The sequence below is a fragment of the Haemaphysalis longicornis genome, unplaced genomic scaffold (assembly GCF_048455015.1).
Source record: "Haemaphysalis longicornis isolate Haplotype H1 unplaced genomic scaffold, Haemaphysalis longicornis Haplotype H1 scaffold_6, whole genome shotgun sequence".
NCBI lineage: Eukaryota > Metazoa > Arthropoda > Arachnida > Ixodida > Ixodidae > Haemaphysalis > Haemaphysalis longicornis.
In genome coordinates this window covers 92109703-92128793 of record NW_027526407.1, presented here as the reverse complement: position 1 = coordinate 92128793, position 19091 = coordinate 92109703, and the positions used below count along the sequence as shown (strand labels likewise).

The 19091-nt window shown below is 43.9% G+C and overlaps 1 long non-coding RNA gene across 1 annotated transcript; it reads left to right on the top strand.

Annotated features, from left to right (window-relative positions):
• Positions 1-9346: 9346 nt before the first annotated feature.
• Positions 9347-16014, top strand: LOC144141757 (uncharacterized). The gene is made up of 3 exons (XR_013316695.1): positions 9347-9390; positions 13734-13832; positions 15896-16014. It is a non-coding gene; the product is annotated as an uncharacterized LOC144141757 (long non-coding RNA).
• The last annotated feature ends 3077 nt before the right edge of the window (positions 16015-19091 follow it).

Sequence of the window (19091 nt, the reverse complement as noted above, 5' to 3'; positions counted from 1 at the left end):
AACAGATAAATCTATTCGTGTTCGTGTACTCTCGCCTGTCTTTCTGGCGGACACCGCGATAAGGCGCTGACATTCGGATCTGTTGCCGCTTCCCTTATATTATTCAAACTTTAAGATAATGCACGTATGATGCTATTTGGGCATCCACTTGGTGAAGCCACCGCATAAGAAAGTTCAATATCGCAACAAGGAAATCTCTGTTTATGGTTCCGCACTAACTGGCATTGTCAATGTCTCATTTTGTGACAATTGCGCACATGGCCTGTTCAGGGATACTGTGGTGTCGAAGCGTTCATCTCTATGTTTTTAAGCTCTTTACACTACAGCTGCCGTGACTAAATTGCAGCGCTTGTTATTCGTAGTTTACTGAAGTGTGCAAAGAAAAGCAATTTTTCTGACTAAAATTGTGTTTAAGCCTCCCAACGTAACTCAATCTCTGCGTCTAGGACGCCTTCATCAAAATTGCCATGATTCCGCGAGGTCTCCAACTCGCAAACTTCAATTTGGTAGTTCCTGTGGCAATTTCGGCAGAACCGTGGGTGGTACCCCTAGTCGTAGCCAGGTGGATTTTGTGAAGAGTTCAAGCATAATAAAATCGCGCAGTGAAACAGAACGTAACGAATTACTTAAATAACTCGGCCAGTCGTCGGTGGTTCCGAATTTGCCTGTGGTCAGCGTTCTTCAACAATAATGACACAGGACCAATGTCCTAATTCCACGCGCAGAGCACGGCCATGACAGTTTCCCCTTCCAGGCCACAGATAACCAATTAAATAATTCCACGTGATCTTGCGGAGCCGAACTTCCAATAAATTGTATATTCGGTGACACCACATGCGACATTCATCATAAAAAAGACTAGTGACGACGTTTCTTCGCTGACTACTAACACCTCGACAAAACTAACTAGAAAGACATGTTCTCGTTTGAACCTATAACCGATGCCCTAAATTTTTCAGTAGGCTTAGCAACTTTTTCTTAAGTTGCGAAATACCGGGATACTGGAGAATCCTCTGACATCATCGGACAAAAAAAGCATTTTTACAAATAGTGACAACCATTCGTGAAAATTACATACATGCGAAGAATATGGAGCTTCCTCATCCCCACAGACGCAATTATGTGATTTAATGCTCTCCGCGAAGGCTATTTATGAGTTACCCCTGGTGACTCGCTTTTTCGTGTCTTTAAAGGGACACTGGGGTGAATTTGCCAAACCCCTTTTTTTGCTTACACTGCGTACACTGAATCAAATAAACACGGTTTTCTTCTTTTATCTGGGGGATAAGGCGGTATCAAATTATAATGCCTGACAGAAGAAAAACTTCCATGCGCGTTCGCGGCAGCCGCACCAACTAACAGGGGTCACGTCGGATAAAGGTGGTACGTGATTTTAAGGTGTGCAAGATTATAATTCTAACCAGTTTCGGTTTTGGTTTTGGGAAACCACATGCTTGGCATCCGACATAGTCGCTTTGATGGGTATTCCTTATACCTCAGTAATCAGCATACCACTCTTCTGCCATTATGTCAGCGGTAAAATATGTCAGATAGGCCTATCAGCATGTCTTGGAGTCGTAACAACAACTAGCCCAAGCGTACACATTTGATAACCACCCTCGGCGCCATCGCCGACGCTCAGATGCGATGCGCTTGTCTCCCATTTTTGTAGCTTGCCTGTCTAGTTCCTGTATTGTGCGAGGCATGTCCGCACCAGGCCTCAAGTCGGCTGTTTCGGGACTGTGTCCGCACGCAGTCGCTGCGTATGACAACGCCATGCCAACGAGAATTCACCTGCGCACACGTGTCAGTCTGCACGCGATCTGTGACCTACGTCGGGGAGCAATAAACGTTACAGTGCCAAAATAATGAATTGAGTATCGAAAACATTGCCCAAAAACAAATGAATGAACTTCAAAAATATTCACTATTGGGGAGTTGAAGTTACGACTTGTGGAGCAACATACCTAGCACTCCATATTGCTCCGTCACTTTTCTTTCTTTATTGGCATACGTCGACACACCACAAAAAAAAACACTACATTGCAAAATCTGTTATCCAGAACATCCCTAACACTGTAACGGCTAAAATTCAAGTTTGTTAGTGTTACCCGCCGCGGTGGCTCAGTGGCTAAGGCGTTGCGCTGCTGAGCACGAGGTCGCGGGTTCGATTCCCGGCCGCGGCGGCCGCTTTTCTGATGGAGGCGAAAAGCAAAAACGCCCGTGTGTACGAGATTTCGGCGCACGTTAAAGATCCCCAGGTGGTGAAAATTAATCCGGAGCCCTCCACTACGGCGCGCCTCATCACCTGCGTTGCGTCGGCGCGTTAAACCCTACAATCAATCAATCAATCAAGTTTGTTAGTGTTTCAAACAAAAGAAACCATTCCAGAGGCTCGGGCTAAGCCCTCCACACTTCAGTGGAATCATATTAAGAACAGAATAAGAAAAGTGATCTGATGACCGCTTGGCATCGATGTCGCGAAGGCGTATGGCCACGCGCGATTTCCAAATGCCGTACATTGCCAGAACCACGACGAGGTCAGATGGGGACCTGTCCTCGCTTTGAATGGGTAGAAACCTGATCTTGTAGGTATCCAGGGAGAAGTTCTTTTCAATGTGCGCTGAAGCACATCCCAAAAAAGCCCCATCCCTACCCTCTGAGAAAACATGCTCAATCGTCTCGCACTCTTTGGGTGGGTTACATTCAAGGCCCCACTAAATGTATAGGCCACTTTCTTTTTCCCAGGTTTTTTCTACAAGGTAGCCCACGTGGAGTTTAAAAAAGAACGTTTGAACCGAAGATGGCACTGCAATTCGCTATATCCGTTCAAGTGCGTCTTGTCCCGGTACTGAGACGTACATGAATCTGTTCATCGGGACATGCAAAAAAAATCGAAAGGGTCATGATACAGTCGTTTGCGTGACATGCTTGGAAAGTATTTCAGCCTGAAGCGGGCACGTAAAAACTTTGTTGCTAGTGACTCCTCGCAAAAATATCCTCTGGGTACGACAAAAAAAAACGAAGACGAAACAAAAAAATCCGGTAACGGCCCAGCTAGCGTCATCTCTCACGCAATGCTCATGCAATGCTCATCTGTCACGCAATGCTACATCGGGCTCTGTTTCTTATGTTAATGTTCCCCTCACTCATCTAGTCACCCTCATCGCTCAGCGCTTCGTGTGTCCTCTTGCTATCGTTCTTTGTCTCGTTGTTTACGCTCTGGTTCAACATGCATCACCAACTCGCCCACGTTTTCACGTTGCTAAGCTCTTGAAAGAATTATTCACTTCTCACAATAACACAAACCGGTCAATCATTTGTCCCCTCAAAACATTTGCCAGAGAGAAAGACCCCTCACACACACTTGGCGACATAAGTTTGTGCTTCAAAAATTAAGTTTTTCCCACGTCAAACGCCAGATATACACTTCAAACACGATGCAGAGCCTGTACATCCCTACGCGACAGTACCTTAAAAACAAACCAAAGGTTGCTCATACAAAAACACGTTGCACACTGAGGTCATGGCAAACATTGAAATGCCACTGCCTTTCCATTTCTCGGCTTTTTCTTGCAGTGCAACAGCCTGCCTGTGCCAGTAAGAATTACTATATAGATAATTTTTCAACGGCACTAAAAATACTTCCCTGGCATCGTCTGCCAGCTGATGCACTCAAACTCATAATTCAGTGCAGTGCACCAGTGGACATGCAAAACACCCAAGCATTTCTGCCAGTTTACGCCACCGGCAGCGCTGCTAGGGTCAGAAATATAAGTATAAAAAGTATAGGCACTTTACAATTTTATTTCTATATTTTAATAATGAGAATTTCTTTTATAGTGGTCGCTGTCAGTTTTACAGTTTACAAAAAAAGCATGCGTGGATTTTTTAGCTCGTTAGTTACATTATATTCGCTGAATCTTATCCCACTTTCAAGAAGTTGCTGCAGATGAAGTTGCTGCGTTTTTGACCAACGTTGCAGGTCAAAAATCACTGGCGGCACCAACATGTCCTTAAAACATATTAAACACTCTTAATGTCTTAGTAGCAAAATGAGAGAGAGAGAGAGAGAGAGAGAGAGAGAGAGAGAGAGAGAGAGAGAGAGAGAGAGATTCATTGGACACAAACTCTACCGGGGTAAGAAGAGGGGAGTCGAACAACAGTTCTAAACTGTTCAAGCAAGCTCGCCTAAAAGACACTACGGCGCAAGTAGAGCAAGGGTGAGAGTGGTCACGGAGTGAGGATTTATCGGTGTTGGAGCCTGGAAGGCAGAGAAATTTTCGTAACAATTTTTTGCACAAAACAAATCAGTCCGTGTCGTTCAGCATGGTTTGAGGAGTTCCAGTGCACGCCGCCGGGTGCCGTGGTAGCGATATCGATGGGGTGTTAGACAATGCCTGAAAAGTGAATGTGACCTGATGTAGCTTACGTTTATAGAGGTGCTATTGTATCAGACATTAAGCAACCAACTACTCAATCAATCTATGTGGTACTGTTTCTTCAAAAGAAGGGCACAACACAAAATATTGATTTATTTCCACTCATCGCGTTTGCGTTTGCGAAGCCTCGCAAAGTGTTCCTCAATCAAAAGTACCACATATCGCAATAAGTGTTAGGCAACGCTTCTAAAGCTCGTATGTAAGGCGCTTTTGCACAATGTCTTGTATTTGGAGGGGTGATCCATCTTATAACAGCATTTAAAACTATTGACGTCATTGCGTGTAACCCAGCTCATTAGGCGAAACGTATGTATGATGAATTACACGTAACAGGAGGAATGCCGTCGCCAATAAAGACACCCTATTGCGTTTCTTTGTATTTGGATGTCTGGGGTTGATTAAATAATCGTTATGTCATCCGGCACCATTTGTTTGTGTGAATTATACACGTGAATTAAGCCATGAAACGCACGTATAAAACACAAACATGTGTTCTTGCTTTTATTTCTCCTTTCAAATTATTCTTTCAGTTTTATAATGAACAAAACGTCACCGTGTTTACCTTCAAGGTAACGCAGCGTGCAAGCGACAACATCACATGTGAATGGGAGCAAGTAATTGGTAATCTTGATCCGACGGCCGACCCCGATTACGAAATAACGAGGCATACGACAAGACGTAATCAAAGGTGGGATCAGTTCACCGATATGATTTCTCTTTCCATAAAGTCTCCTGCTTACATTTGTGCAGGTCAGGGTTCGTTCACTATTCTACTGTCCTTACTCAAATATATCTAATCTGCCTGTGAATATTGTTGCAGGGAAACAAAACAGTATCAGGGGTGTATTTCTCCACTTCAAACAACACAAACAAAAAAGGATAAGCATGCTGCTTTAGAGCTCAGTGCAGGTAAGCGAAACGTTTATTTTCTTTCAAAATTGGGCGTTTCCTTTTCTTAAACAAGCCACAACAGAGAGAGTAAAATTGTAGCATTGTAGATAGATATTGACTATTTCAAATGTAATTATTGATCGCAATTGTTTTTGGAACAGAAAGTGTACTTGTAGCGCTGACCAAAAGAACGAAGAAGGGGGCCACAATTTATTATTACGTGGTAAATGTTTTACAGCGACCGCCAAATGGACGCCCGCTATGCGTATGAGGTCAAAACACAAGGCAGTGGTAGTGGTAGTGCCGTGTCCTCAATGCTGCGGTCATTTTTTTAGGTTACATCAAGAGCAGGCATGGCCCTCCCTGCGCAGAAATGTGGCTTGGAATTGTTACGAAATCGCGTGTCGGAACTTCTTCGCATAGAAGCGCAGAGAAAATCAGAATTTTTCTGTCAGTGCAAGGTTCAGTACGCTGGAGGACATGATGGAATGGGAACGACGACACTGGGTAAGGACATCATTGCACAAAAAGGGAGAACAGGAAGCGAATGCCGGCAGTAAGCAGAGAACGTTACTGTGGAGGCAGGACAATTCAATGTACTGTTTTGAGGCGTGCAGAAGCGGCTGGTAATTGGAATGGGGGCGCCCAGAGTAGCTCACCGCTTAACACGTGTACAACCCTGCTCCTTGTGTTGACCTGCAAGTATGCCAGGTAAAGGAACGTCATGCTATCTTATTTGGAGGTTCTAGCTATGAAAATTTCATTTACGTTTGCTATATTGTCCTGTACTCCTGTAAACAGTGCAAGTGGAGTGTTCAAAGGAGAAACTCTGATCATTTTGGTTGTTCAGCCAATAAAAGTGGCTGCATCTATAGCGAGGACGGGGATCTTCAGCCGCTGCGCAAGCCTCCAAAAGTACGCTTCAACAGATACAAGTTTTCGTACGGTAGACATTGCGGGCTGATTTACTCAGTTTAAAAACGGAAGATAAAACTACTAGAGTTATTTCCCAACTGGTGCTTTTTTGTAGACCTTGTGTCGAGGAATAGAGTCCTTTGGACGCACGGTGGCCGCATATATAGTTTTCCAATGCAAGACAATCACTGCTAAACATTGCTATGTGTAATAACCGTTCCAATTTCAATCATAGGGTGCGCACAAGCTGTTCGGATTTTTTTAATAGTAGGTTAATATGGTTCTTAGGTACTAATGTGCAAAGAAATTGAATTTTACCTTTTCGAGCAAAGCTTTCTACCTCTACCACCCAACGGTTTCGTCGTGGCATCCGCCACAAGAAACTCACAAGGTGGCTGACGAAGGGGAAGCCGCTATTTGGAGGCGACCTTGAAGTATTATAAAGAGCAGCGCAGACTTCGCTCTCTGCGACGAAGTGTTAATGTCCCTGACTACCGGAGCACACAGGAGATGGCGTGGCCAAAGGGCGCTTTTACGCAGTGTTCCCCGCGCGCCGGCAGGTGCGACGGCTAGACTCATTCTTTTGTCTTTGTCGTCTGCTTAAGCGACACTTATTTTCGGCCAGTTCTGGCGCGGCTTCGCGTCCATTGCGGCATCATTTGAACGGCTTCATTGACTGTTTCGGCAGCACCTCCTGAATAACTCGGACCCGACGAAAGGGATTGGTTTGGAGGAGGGAAAACAAAATATAGAGACCACATACAGACATCTGGCCGCTAGAGAAACGCTACCATTTGCGAACTGCTTGGTCCTAAACAGGTGAAAAGCTTTGGGTTGTGTTTTCACTGATATTACCAAAGGCGAAGGAGCGACTGGTTTTGATAAATAAAGATTGTAAGAGCTCCCTTCAGCTTGTGCGCAATTTTCAAACACACTTGACTAGTTTAAATGGTATATATGGCAATCACTCAGCTCACATGCCGAATTGTTTCGGTGTCTGCGCTTGTACCACGCGGTGGTATAGCACCGAGCTAGCACATCACGATGGCTATCTTCCGTTTACTCGCACTTCGAAAGACGCTCCTCTCGGTTTTTCTTCTGCCGACGCACGGAAATGCTACAGCGACGGCGACCGCTACTCTAGCCCGGCCGTGGCCGATGCTGACGAGTTCGGGCCGCCGCCTCAGCGAATCAGAGGTACCGGCTCGCAGAATGTCTGGTTTCACTGTTTTTAGAGCCACGTGTGGGAATTGAAGTGACGTCACTCGGGCAATTGTTGTGCGTGTCGTTTGCAGCTTTGCTTTCCAACCATCTTCACAGCGTGGATTGGAACCCATTTTTTCCTAATATGTTTGGAATGATTCACTTTTGGTCGGGACAATATAACTTAATATTCTGCATAACACAAATGCCATATTGCCCATGTGCTCGCCAGTTGGATTTCTACATGTTTGTAGCTTACATCTTACGGGAAGGTCTGACCGGCATGCGGCTGCACAAAGTCGCAAAATTACTACATATCATTCATTACTCTCTTGGGTGCGGTTGGTTTAGATTGCCTTCAAATCAAAAAATTACGCCCACCTCCCCTCGCGGGAACACTGGTGTGATGCTACGCTGAAGGGGGTTCCATTGTGCATTTCCGTTGATTCGATTACTCGAATGGCGTGAGCAATCGTCGGGTAATGCGAGAGAGAGAGAGAGAGAGAGAGAGAGAGAGAGAGAGAGAGAGAGAGAGAGAGAGAGAGAGAGAGAGAGAGCAATCGTAGCGCGGTCGAGCGTCGACTGAGAAACCGGCCGGAGCGGGGCCCTCCGCTTACATGCGCGGCGCGCCCGAAGGAGAGGAGACGGCGGAGAGAGAGGGCGCTGCACATGCGCACAGCGCGCTTGCGCCGCGCGCAGCGCCACCCACCGGCGGAGTGAGAGAGAGCGCCACGCGGCCGCGCCACAGATGTTGGGGTAGAGGTCGCGCTATCACGGCGAGAGGAGGAGGGGCGCAGCTGTGCGGATAACAACGAACGCACGCAGGAAGGACAGGGCCGCCGACAAGAGATGCTCTCAGCGTCGCATCTAAAATATTTTGCGGATGGTCACCATCCCCTTCATTGTAATATTCGTAAAAATGTATATAGCATGACATTTATGGGTGTATTTTGGCGAACAATGGAGAAAAGAGGATATTTCTAAGCATTCTTTGGCTACAAAATATTTTTACGGCCCATCGCTATGAATCAGGTCATTTCGAAAGTTTTCCATGGATTCTATTTTTATGACGCAGATACACTACAGTGAATACGCGACTTTTCGTGTCAATGAACACATCCTTGTAGTTCTCGAAGTATTCGAACAAGCATTCCTTGCTCTGCCTAATTTATTTAAACAAAAAAGCTCATCATTCAACTAAATGTATCCATATACAGGGTAGCACATAATTTTCTGAGGCCAAATAGAGCTTGCTACTTAAGGCATTTATCGTAGACGGTAACCCAGGTTGAAGGTAGCTTACAATCACGAGGGGTCAATCGCCGACGTGAAAACGGAGCAGTCAGCGCGGCAGCAAGATAATCCTTTGTTATATCAACTCCTCCGAATCTTCAAACAAATATAAACTTCGCTACAATATACTGACGCAGATTTATTTAAAAGTCAGTTGCCTTACAGACTATCGTGTTTACTATGGTTGCTAACGATTATAAAAAGACCTAAACGAGCGAATCAGCTTTGTTGCCAGATATTTTATGGAGGTAATGTGGCCCACATGCGGTTTAAAACAAATTGCGCGCTTCCTTCCTTAGTTTAACTTTATTTAGAAAGTTATCCAGTTCAGAAAAATATAGAGGAACTTTTCATGCCGACAAGAAATAGCTATTCATAGATAATTGATTGATATTGATTGTGGGGTTTAACGCACCGACGCTTCACAGAACGTCATGTGCCCCGTAGTGGACTGCACCGGATAATTTTTACCACCTAGAAATCTTTATCGTGCGTTGACATGTCGAACAGGCGAGCATTTTTGCCGTTCCTTTCATCAAATATATACACATATTTCAAATGTCGTGAAAATGCACTTTCTTTTTTAAAACAGTGCCGAAATTATCAGAAAGAAAAGATGAACCAAAGAAAAACACGAAGAAAAAAGGTGAGTGTCCCTTTCTGCAATTTGCTAAAGGGAATGTCGTTTTGTTTCAGTCAGAACCGTCTGTTTTGCAGATCTTGCAGCTTTAAGTGATTGCGGAATAAAGGCGAATAAAACCATCTAAACGATCGCTATCAACTTTGCAAACGTATCAGCAGAAAATTAAAATTACATTTCAGTGGGCTAAGGGCTTTAGGTGTTCTCAAACTAACTTTGAGCTTTCCTATAGATAAATTATAAAATGAGTCGTGCTGTGCCTCTGCTATACCGCAGGTATTGAGAGTATTTATACGTGTATTTTTTTAGCATATTATCTAGCAGGCATTCGCCGCTCGCATATGTTTACCCGTCTGTGGTTTCTACTTCGGTCATTGGTCTGTGTTCGCTGAACCACTGCAAATACAAGTTTTTTTGTGCACGTGGTACGTGTTTTTTGCTTCAAAAATATATTTTTATAAACATCCTCATTCATCTGCTAACCGTTCACACGGAATGTTTCAAAAATTATGTCAGCCTTGTAAAAACAACACGCAATTAGACATACAGGCCTTCTTCGCGTCCTAGCAGGCGCTGATCTCGTAACATGGTGCATGGCACGCAGAGCACTCAGGAAGGTTAAGCTTTAAAAATTGATCCACCTGTGTCATGTACGGCTGATCACAATAATTTATCAAGGAAAAAATTCTAATAAAACCAGACAGGAGAAATTCAAATAACAATTTAGGTTTTACTTTAATACATCCCCCCAGGGGATATTCAAATAACAAAGTAGGTTTTCTGGTTATGTAGAAAAATAATTGCAATATTATTAGGTTACACCTGTGTGTTTATTTGTTAATCTTCACAATGGATTGACGCTGGCTTTTTGTTCCTGTATCAAAAGCTTTGTTTCCGCTTGTCTTTATACGCGCTTTGCAATCTTGATCGGCGCACCCTGTAAGCCGAAGTTTTTTGCAGTATTTGTGGGTCCATTTGCCTACCCCGTGGCGTACTCTCTTAACGCCGGGTTTAGGTCTTTTTATTCGGTCTGGTGTTCAGCGATCTCGTTATTCTACCAGGGGTTTCAGCAAGCATTCCTATATTGACGCCTAATGAGCAGTTCAGAAGACTCATAATAATTGTTTCCTTTCACTTCAACGCACACAAGCGTCCCATAGTTAAAGTATGCTCTATAAATCAGGGAAGCGGTAAAATAAAGGCATTGATACCAACACGGCTGTCTTGGTTCGACCTCATCCGTAAAAAAAGGCTCACAGTCAAAGGAGCAAGCCTTGCTGCTACCCGTCTTCACCTGTCGTCTTCACCCAAGGGTAATCGCCCGAAGGGATAATAATGCCTTCACTTCGGAATCAGCCTGGGAGAAGAGGATCTATTATAAAACCACATATCAGCACGCAGCGACTAGTGGTAACAGCGCTGCCCGAAAAACAGAAAAACAAAATTCAATCAGTTTCCAAGTACTCCGTGCAGTCAACACTTTGCACGACAAATGTCTATGGTGGTAAAACAAGCTACTCCGAAATCAATCCATAAAAAGTTCACATGCGTTCACAGAAACAGTTCATAAACTCATTAAAAGTCAATACGGCACAATAGTGATGCTCAGTATGTTGTTCCTGGCCACTATGAAACGCGTGGACCAGCGTAATAGGAAGGCTTCTTCGCTTAGAACTGCCAACCCATTTTCCAAGTGACTCATAAGCATTGACCGCACACGCCACAGCAGTGGAAACATCGGCCGTTGCGATCGGGCGCGAAGACACGCGGCACCACGATTTCGCCACTATACAAAAGCCCCAGCACACACCAGGAAGTTCACCAACGTGTCATTTGAACGTGTGCTCATTCTAAGTGTAACACCAAACAACCTGCTTAGCAAAGTCCAAAACGTTAGTGCTACATGACACTGAAACAAGGCACGTTCCAATGCTTCAGTGTGCCCGCAGTGCTGGCACCGTGAGGAACGCACGATGCCGAATCTCGCCAGACGGTCACACGTCCGAAGAACCTGCCATCCACGCAACCATCCGAAATCCCTAACATCAGAAGGAAGCTCCGTCGAATTCAGCTGATGCCAACGGACACCGCGTGATCTTGCTATCCGCTGATTATCTAACTGGTTTATTGCCAACTTTTCGCACAATTCGCTTGCTGTACTTTCCTGAAATTTAGGCTTGGCAAGGTAGACTGGACGTTTGTCAGTGTTTTGACAACATGGGCATAAAATGGTTTCTGCTCAGCAGAGGGACCGGCAATGCGTTAGTCATAAAACATTGAGCGGTAAGTTCACAGAAAGTACTGCAGCAGCGCCCTCCCTGGGTACTCAGTTGAGTACACAAGATCGAACAATGCGCGTACGTCCAGCACGCTTCACATGGTTTGCAAGCAAGGCAGACTGAAACAACCCATTGACTTGGGCAGTCTGTACAGCGCACGCGACACTGTTTCTGTCTTGCCCGCCCAAAAGAACGACCCGAACTTCGTGGCGAGCTGACGGGTGAAATGGCGCGGCGGTTTCGCTACGTGTGCTACATAAAAAGGCGACGCCGAGACGGACGACTTAATTATGTAGCTGCGCTCTGCGAGGGAAAGTCTGAACTTTGACGACACCTCAAGACGCTGCTCTGCTGTCTCGAGGAGGCGCTTCCACGTACTACGCGGCACTTCACCCGAGGAATGAAAAACCACACCACGTACTCGAACACACGTAACCCATTCTACGTCGCCCGCTAGGCTCGATGCAAATGTGCCGAAGCGCATCGCCATACTTTTGCTTTGTTCAGTCGAGCTCCAGACAGCTAGCCGCCCTCTGTGCGCCGTTTTTACATATAGGCTATTGACAGAACCAACGGTCGCGGAAGAACCGACAACCACACCACGTGCTCGCAAATCGACAGTGGTAACTTTTCTCGCCGAGGCTCTTCGATCCCTCCTGCAAATATCAGGGGGGCACATAAGACTGTTTAGGTGTGATATGACGAAAGCATTGCATTTCATTCTAAGCTCTGAGATCCTGTCTGTCAACTTGGACGAATGTCGCAAACATGCCCTCTTCTGTTGCGGAAGTGTGTTCGTCTAAAAAAGAATGTACCTCTGAATTTTAATATTTCCCTCGTAACGACTGCAGGGGGTTATCTTCTCGTTGTTTCGCTTGTGTGCGCTCTTTCCTCAGTTTGACATTTCTGTTTTCCCCTCAATATTTTCGATTGGCTGACTTTCTAGGATGATTAGGTTTTTCAGCTGCGCTGACTTAGTTGATGCAAAGTTAATCGCAATAGAGATAGCCAAGATATACCGATTCGTATCCAGTGGTGCGATCATCCTTTCATAGAAGCCGGATTCTAAATACCTATAAACCGCCATTAGGACTACATACAAAGTAATTGTGCATTGTATGAAATAGTGTTATTTAAAAGAAAACTGGCCAGGCTATTCCACTTTCTTTAGGCGTGAAAAAGTTTGCTGTTTCCTTTTACAGCCACTGTTCTTGACCGGGGTCTCAACTACTAATAGGCAGAATATATAGCGAACAGATTAAGTAAAATGAAACATGGTCTATAGAAAACAATGCACAAGTGAATGAGCTCCCTAAACTGCACCCACTCAAAACAGTATCTCAGTATTTTGTCTTATATCGGCCGTGATATTTTAAATGAACACCTGTATATTTGGATGTTAAGAGCGGCGCCGAGACATTTTAGGACACCGTTACGTAAATGTTTTGCTAGAAAAAGAACAAGTAGGTGAATTATATCTGTTCGTCTTTGATTTCTTCCGGTTGTAAATTTTTGATTAAACGATGTAGCCTGACAAAACTTGCGATAAGTAAGCAATTCTGAGAGCACCGTGCTTTTTATAGTTGTGAAAGAGAAAGAACACTGTCTCAGTGAACGCCGCTTAGTGCTCCATACACTATGCAATGCACGTGATTGTAGCTTAAGCATTCCCGCAACTGTTCAAGATGTGCAAGGTGCTTGCCTAATTGCCACCTAAAACAGTGACACATCCCAACTGCAGTATCCCCTTTCGAATTGGGGCGTCCTAGAAGCTCGCCCTTTTCGAGTTTTTATTACGATAACCAATACAGTGATATGAACGCTTTAAAGTTACACTAATACAGTTTTTCGATTTCATACGGGAGAGCCCACGCCATCCTGTATGGTCAATGGGAAAATTATGGTTTCCTCACCTCGAAGTGGCTGAATGGCACTTTGTGCTATGCAAGAACTATAGATTAGAAAAAAGCTGGTATAGCAAGGTCGCTCTGTCTTTGTAATAGTTAGATCTAGGTATCCAGTGCGAAGGAAAATCAACGGGATCAGGAGAGTTTCCGTGATTTTTTGCAGGGAAGAAGTCAACAGAAACAACACGAGAGTTCCTGCTTTTCGTGTCGCCGACTGCAAAATGTGGAGTCTTTTACTTGGCTCATCCAGGAAACAAATCAGGTTAGAGCGCAACAAATTTTGTCATTCATACAAAGCAGAAAAATAATTAATGGTGTGTGTATAAATGTGAAAGGTATGAATTGAATATCCATTGTTGACTGATTGGGCATTCACTCAGCGTGCCGAACAACGTGATGAACTGAAAGGTTTTTTAGTTTAGAGCATAAGCTTGACAAAAGTGAAACATTGAGAGAAAATGTCTTCATCTTTTTTATCAAAAGTAAGAAATCGTCAACCCAATTTTAGGCATTGAAATAGGGCAAGCGCGACGGACGAAATACTGCACGTAAACGCAACCCTCAGAAAGTATTCTTGCAGCTTGTTGACATTTTATCATCAATTCACGTGAAATTTATTGTCTATTCTCCCATCTTTCGTCCAATTTTTTTAAGTTCTGAAAAAGAAGAATTGTCGTAAAGCAGTGAGTTGTACACTGAAAAATGAAATCAATTGAACAAAAACTTGTGTATTCATTAGTGAAAGTATTGTTCATCTATCTTTTTCTACCTGTGACCTCTCGTCTACACTGCCGTGTTATCTGCAGAAATAACGTTTGACCATCAAAGTGCATACTATAGAGACAATCCCAGTGTATAAAGCTTTACACTGAAAAAGAAGGCCCAAGTGAAAACATTTGCGCATTCTTCGAATGTGTATTTTCAGGAAAGCGTGCAGACTGCAATACAACTTACAGTCAGCATTAACAGAGTTGCTCCGCAATTCAAAGATAATCCAAAATGCGCAGAAAAAGAACAAGTAGGGATAATCCAAAACGTTTACGGAACAAGTGTTAACAAAAAATGTTTACGTGGCGCATACAGCATTCGGTACTGTACCTGCATCCCATGCCTACCCAACTATCTGAACGTATTCATATTCTGAAACAAGCCTATTTCCGCGCCTTCAGACACCTTGCCAGGGCTTACGACCCGTGCAGACGATCACCTACCCCAGCGCGTCGTTTTCAGCGATCCCCATAGCTCTCTTACCTTAGACCACATTCGCTCGTCTATACGCTCTAAAATGTTGTGGAATTAAAACGCTATAATTACCGCAAGCATATTTGTGTTACATTTGACATGTTTGCGCGGAGAAATCATAGGATATTTCTAACACTACGGTATTATTTTCGCTAAAACAGCAAAGTTGGGGTGGCGATGTATTCAACAAAACACTTTTTTGTATGTGGACAAGCTGTTTGAGAAGATGTTGACGGGAATTTTTGTGCTGATTCTCAAAACGCCTAAATAGTATATACCACTTTGGCTACAAAACCCCAATGCACGTAACGCAGAAACAGGCCATAAGCAGTATTCAACGACGTTTTGCTAAATACCCTGAATAAAGAGAGTTCACAGGTCCCCATTTCTTGCACGTTTATAATCCTTAAAATACATTTGAGCCACGCTTTCGCAACTGCCTCTGATTTCATTCTTTGAGTCTTTTTTTTTTGGTGCGTTTTAAAGCCTATTGCTTAAAATATTTCACGAAGTCTACCACGTACAACGAAATGTGTTTTTGAAGTATTACACTCCCGCGGTAAAATTTAGTCTTCGGCGAACATCGTCGTCTTTTGAAAATCCTGAAAGACAAAGTGCTTTTGGCTGAATTTACTTGAAAGTTTGGTTTTAACCGTAAATGTATTCAGGTGGTTGCAGTGCGAGTATACCTGCGAGAAAAAATGTGCAGGCTTCCTCAAACTTGCTTTATAGAAATCACTTTGGCATGCAAATTCCGCATGTAATATTTGATTTTCCTATACACGCCATTTTACAAGACGAAGTTAATCATCGTCATTACACTCCTCCTCACAAGCTTCTCAATGTTGTCATAGCTGCGCCATCTCGCTCCATGTTCGAGCAACTTTCATTACAACGCAATTTAAACAAAAAGTCTCTGCGATCTCCGAGCATTCTACGGACATTTACCCACTCAGAGGTCCAACACGTGATGTAAATTCAGTGTTAAATGCCGCCACCGCTTCACGTTCTTCCTTTAATCTGGGTTACGTGTGATGAAAGCATGTTACGAAATAAAGTGCTTTGTCTCTTTCTTCATTACAGGTACAGAGAAAAATGGCACGTGCGTGTTAAGAGTCAAGAAATCCTTCGGAACAGAGCTCGAACGAATTGTGTACTTAGAATGCATGGAGTCATTTGTGAAGTGTGCGAGAGAAATAGGGTGCAGTGCTGCCGAAAGTACTGAAGGCTGCTCTTCTGTAGTTTACAGGTGCCAGAAAGATGATTCGGGTTCAATAAAGTGAGCAATTGCACCTTTTGTGGGTTTTACGTTTTATTTAGATTTATTCACAAAATGCGGTACGGTTGCACTTGTACTGCTGCCCTGGCCTTTGAAGTGAACAGTTGGACCGACACCGATCTGGGTAAGAAGAGTAATTGTGACCATAAAAGCCCAACCTCAGATAATTAAATAAATCTACTTACACACCTCTGAAATCTGCTAAAGCAGCGGAGCTGACTTCGGTACGCCGGCATCCACATCCAGAAGAAGCGTTGATCGCTCACAACGCCACTCGCCGCTGTGTTTACTCACTGTACTCTCATGACGGAGGTCTCGTTGTTTATGTGGACATATATTGGGGTGGTAGTGCTCGCGTGCTCTATCGCACGATCCGAGGTTATGCAATTGACGGCCGTACAGGGTGTCAAGATAGCACTGCTGGTTGTGCGTTAAGATTAAAAAGTTTGTTGGCGGTTGGTTGTTGCTTACGACGGAAGGGGAACGGTTGGTCACAATTGTGTACGGCCATCTTTCGTTTAACTAAGGCTGCAGCACTTGGCAACTTCTGAGAGGACTTTTCCTCAAACGTCAGTGAACTTTTCGCTTTGTAATGTTTTTTTTCTCGTGTGTCTCAGGAAGGCCTCTTCCTGAAACGTCCGAAAACTTTTATTTGTTTCATTTTTTTCGCACTTGTCTCAGTCTTTACTGTTACATACCATATATATATAAATATATATATATATTTTTTTGGTACTCAAGGAAACTTCTGAAAGCAAAGGGGAGAATGTGGTAGATCATTCAAACTAATGAAGGATTTGGACCGATAGAAAGAAAGTGGAGAAAAATTCCCGCTCGGTAGTGCCCCGCGGGTAGCCTAGTGCTCATCGCACCAAACCGGTATTCTGAAGGTCGTGGGTTCGGGTCTCACCTGGCGGGCGTTTTTTCTCCACTTGCTTTCTTTCCAAATTCTTTACCGGTTTCAATGACTTGGCAGATGTTCCCCTTGTTTTCCAATGTTTTCTTGACTGCCAACCCTTATTTCTGTGTTATTTGTATGACCCCTCACTTCCTATTCTGAATCGCTGTATGTTATATATATATATATATATATATATATATATATATATATATATATATTTATATATATATATATATATATATATATATACAGAAAGATAGGGCAGCAGTCTACAACGCCAAAGGAGGCATAGGGGTGTGGTTAGGCTCTTTTCTTTTTCACTACGGTTAATGAAGTAAACATTTTTTTTAATATACAGAAGAAAGAAAGAAAGAAAAACACGCGCCCAGAGTGGGGACCGAACCCACGCCTTTCGATTACATGTCGAATGCCTTACCAATTCGGCAATCTGGGCGACTGTGTTCTCCTTCACTTTCTAGGCTATTTATATTTACTAGAAGTGTATCTAACGCTTGAGGGTGGTAGCCAGCGCCACTCTGACTACACGGGGAGAAGGCGACCTTCTTTTCAAACCCCGGGGCGTGACTCGAGCGTCTACAGCCTGCCATGAGCGGGTAACTTGCGGGAAGCCCTCTTATGCTACCTAGGCATCAAGGCTGCCAGAACCGAGACCCTCGCTAGGCTTTCGCAGAATAATATAGTAAGGAAATGAGGGGCTCGTTGAGGAAATACAGAAAGATAGGGCAGCAGTCTACAACGCCAAAGGAGGCATAGGGGTGTGGTTAGGCTCTTTTCTTTTTCACTACGGTAATGAAGTAAACATTTTGTTTAATATACAGAAGAAAAAAAGAAAGAAAAACACGCGCCCAGAGTGGGGACCGAACCCACGCCTTTCGATTACATGTCGAATGCCTTACCAATTCGGCTATCTGGGCAACTGTGTTCTCCTTCACTTTCTAGGCTATTTATATTTACTAGAAGTGTATCTGACGCTTGAGGGTGGTAGGCAGCGCCACTCTGACTACACGGGGAGAAGGGGACCTTCTTTTCAAACCCCGGGGCGTGACTCGAGCGTCTACAGCCTGTCATGAGCGGGTAACTGGCGGGAAGCCCTCTTATGCTACCTAGGCATCAAGGCTGCCAGAACTGAGACCCTCGCTAGGCTTTCGCAGAATAATATAGTAAGGAAAAGAGGGGCTCGTTGAGGAAATACAGAAAGATAGGGCAGCAGTCTACAACGCCAAAGGAGGCATAGGGGTGTGGTTAGGCTCTTTTCTTTTTCACTACAGGTAATGAAGTAAACATTTTTTTAATATACTGAAGAAAGAAAGAAAGAAAAACACGCGCCCAGAGTGGGGACCGAACCCACGCCTTTCGATTGAGGGCTACCACCCTCAAGCGTCCGATACACTTCTAGTAAATATAAATACCCTAGAAAGTGAAGGAGAACACAGTCGCCCAGATAGCCGAATTGGTAAGGCATTCGACATGTAATCGAAAGGCGTGGGTTCGGTCCCCACTCTGGTCGCGTGTTTTTCTTTCTTTCTTTCTTCTGTATATTAAAAAAAATGTTTACTTCATTAACCGTAGTGAAGAAAAGAGCCTAAACTCACCCCTATGCCTCCTTTGACGTTGTAGACTGCTGCCCTAGCTTTCTGTATTTCCTCAACGAGCCCCTCATTTCCTTACTATATATATATATATATATATATATATATATATATATATATATATATATATATATATATATATATATATATATATATATATATATATATATATATATATATATATATATATTTATATATATATATATATATTAGGAGGGCCTTGAGGAACAGGTGCAGGCGGACGATAATTAGGAAGCGTCAACCGTTGCGGACCCGGAACCAGGCTCTGATGACGATGATCTTCCCAAGAGGAGGATTGGCCGAATGGTGATGAGGATGATTATAAGGGGAAGAAGATGAAGCACAAGATGTTGCCCGCAATGTAAGCCCCGGTCACTGCAAATAGGACGCGATGCTATGAACGTGCTCACAATTTCCCCCGCCGTGTGGACGCGGCCTCCTGGCCGCGGTACGTCAAGAGGAGCGACG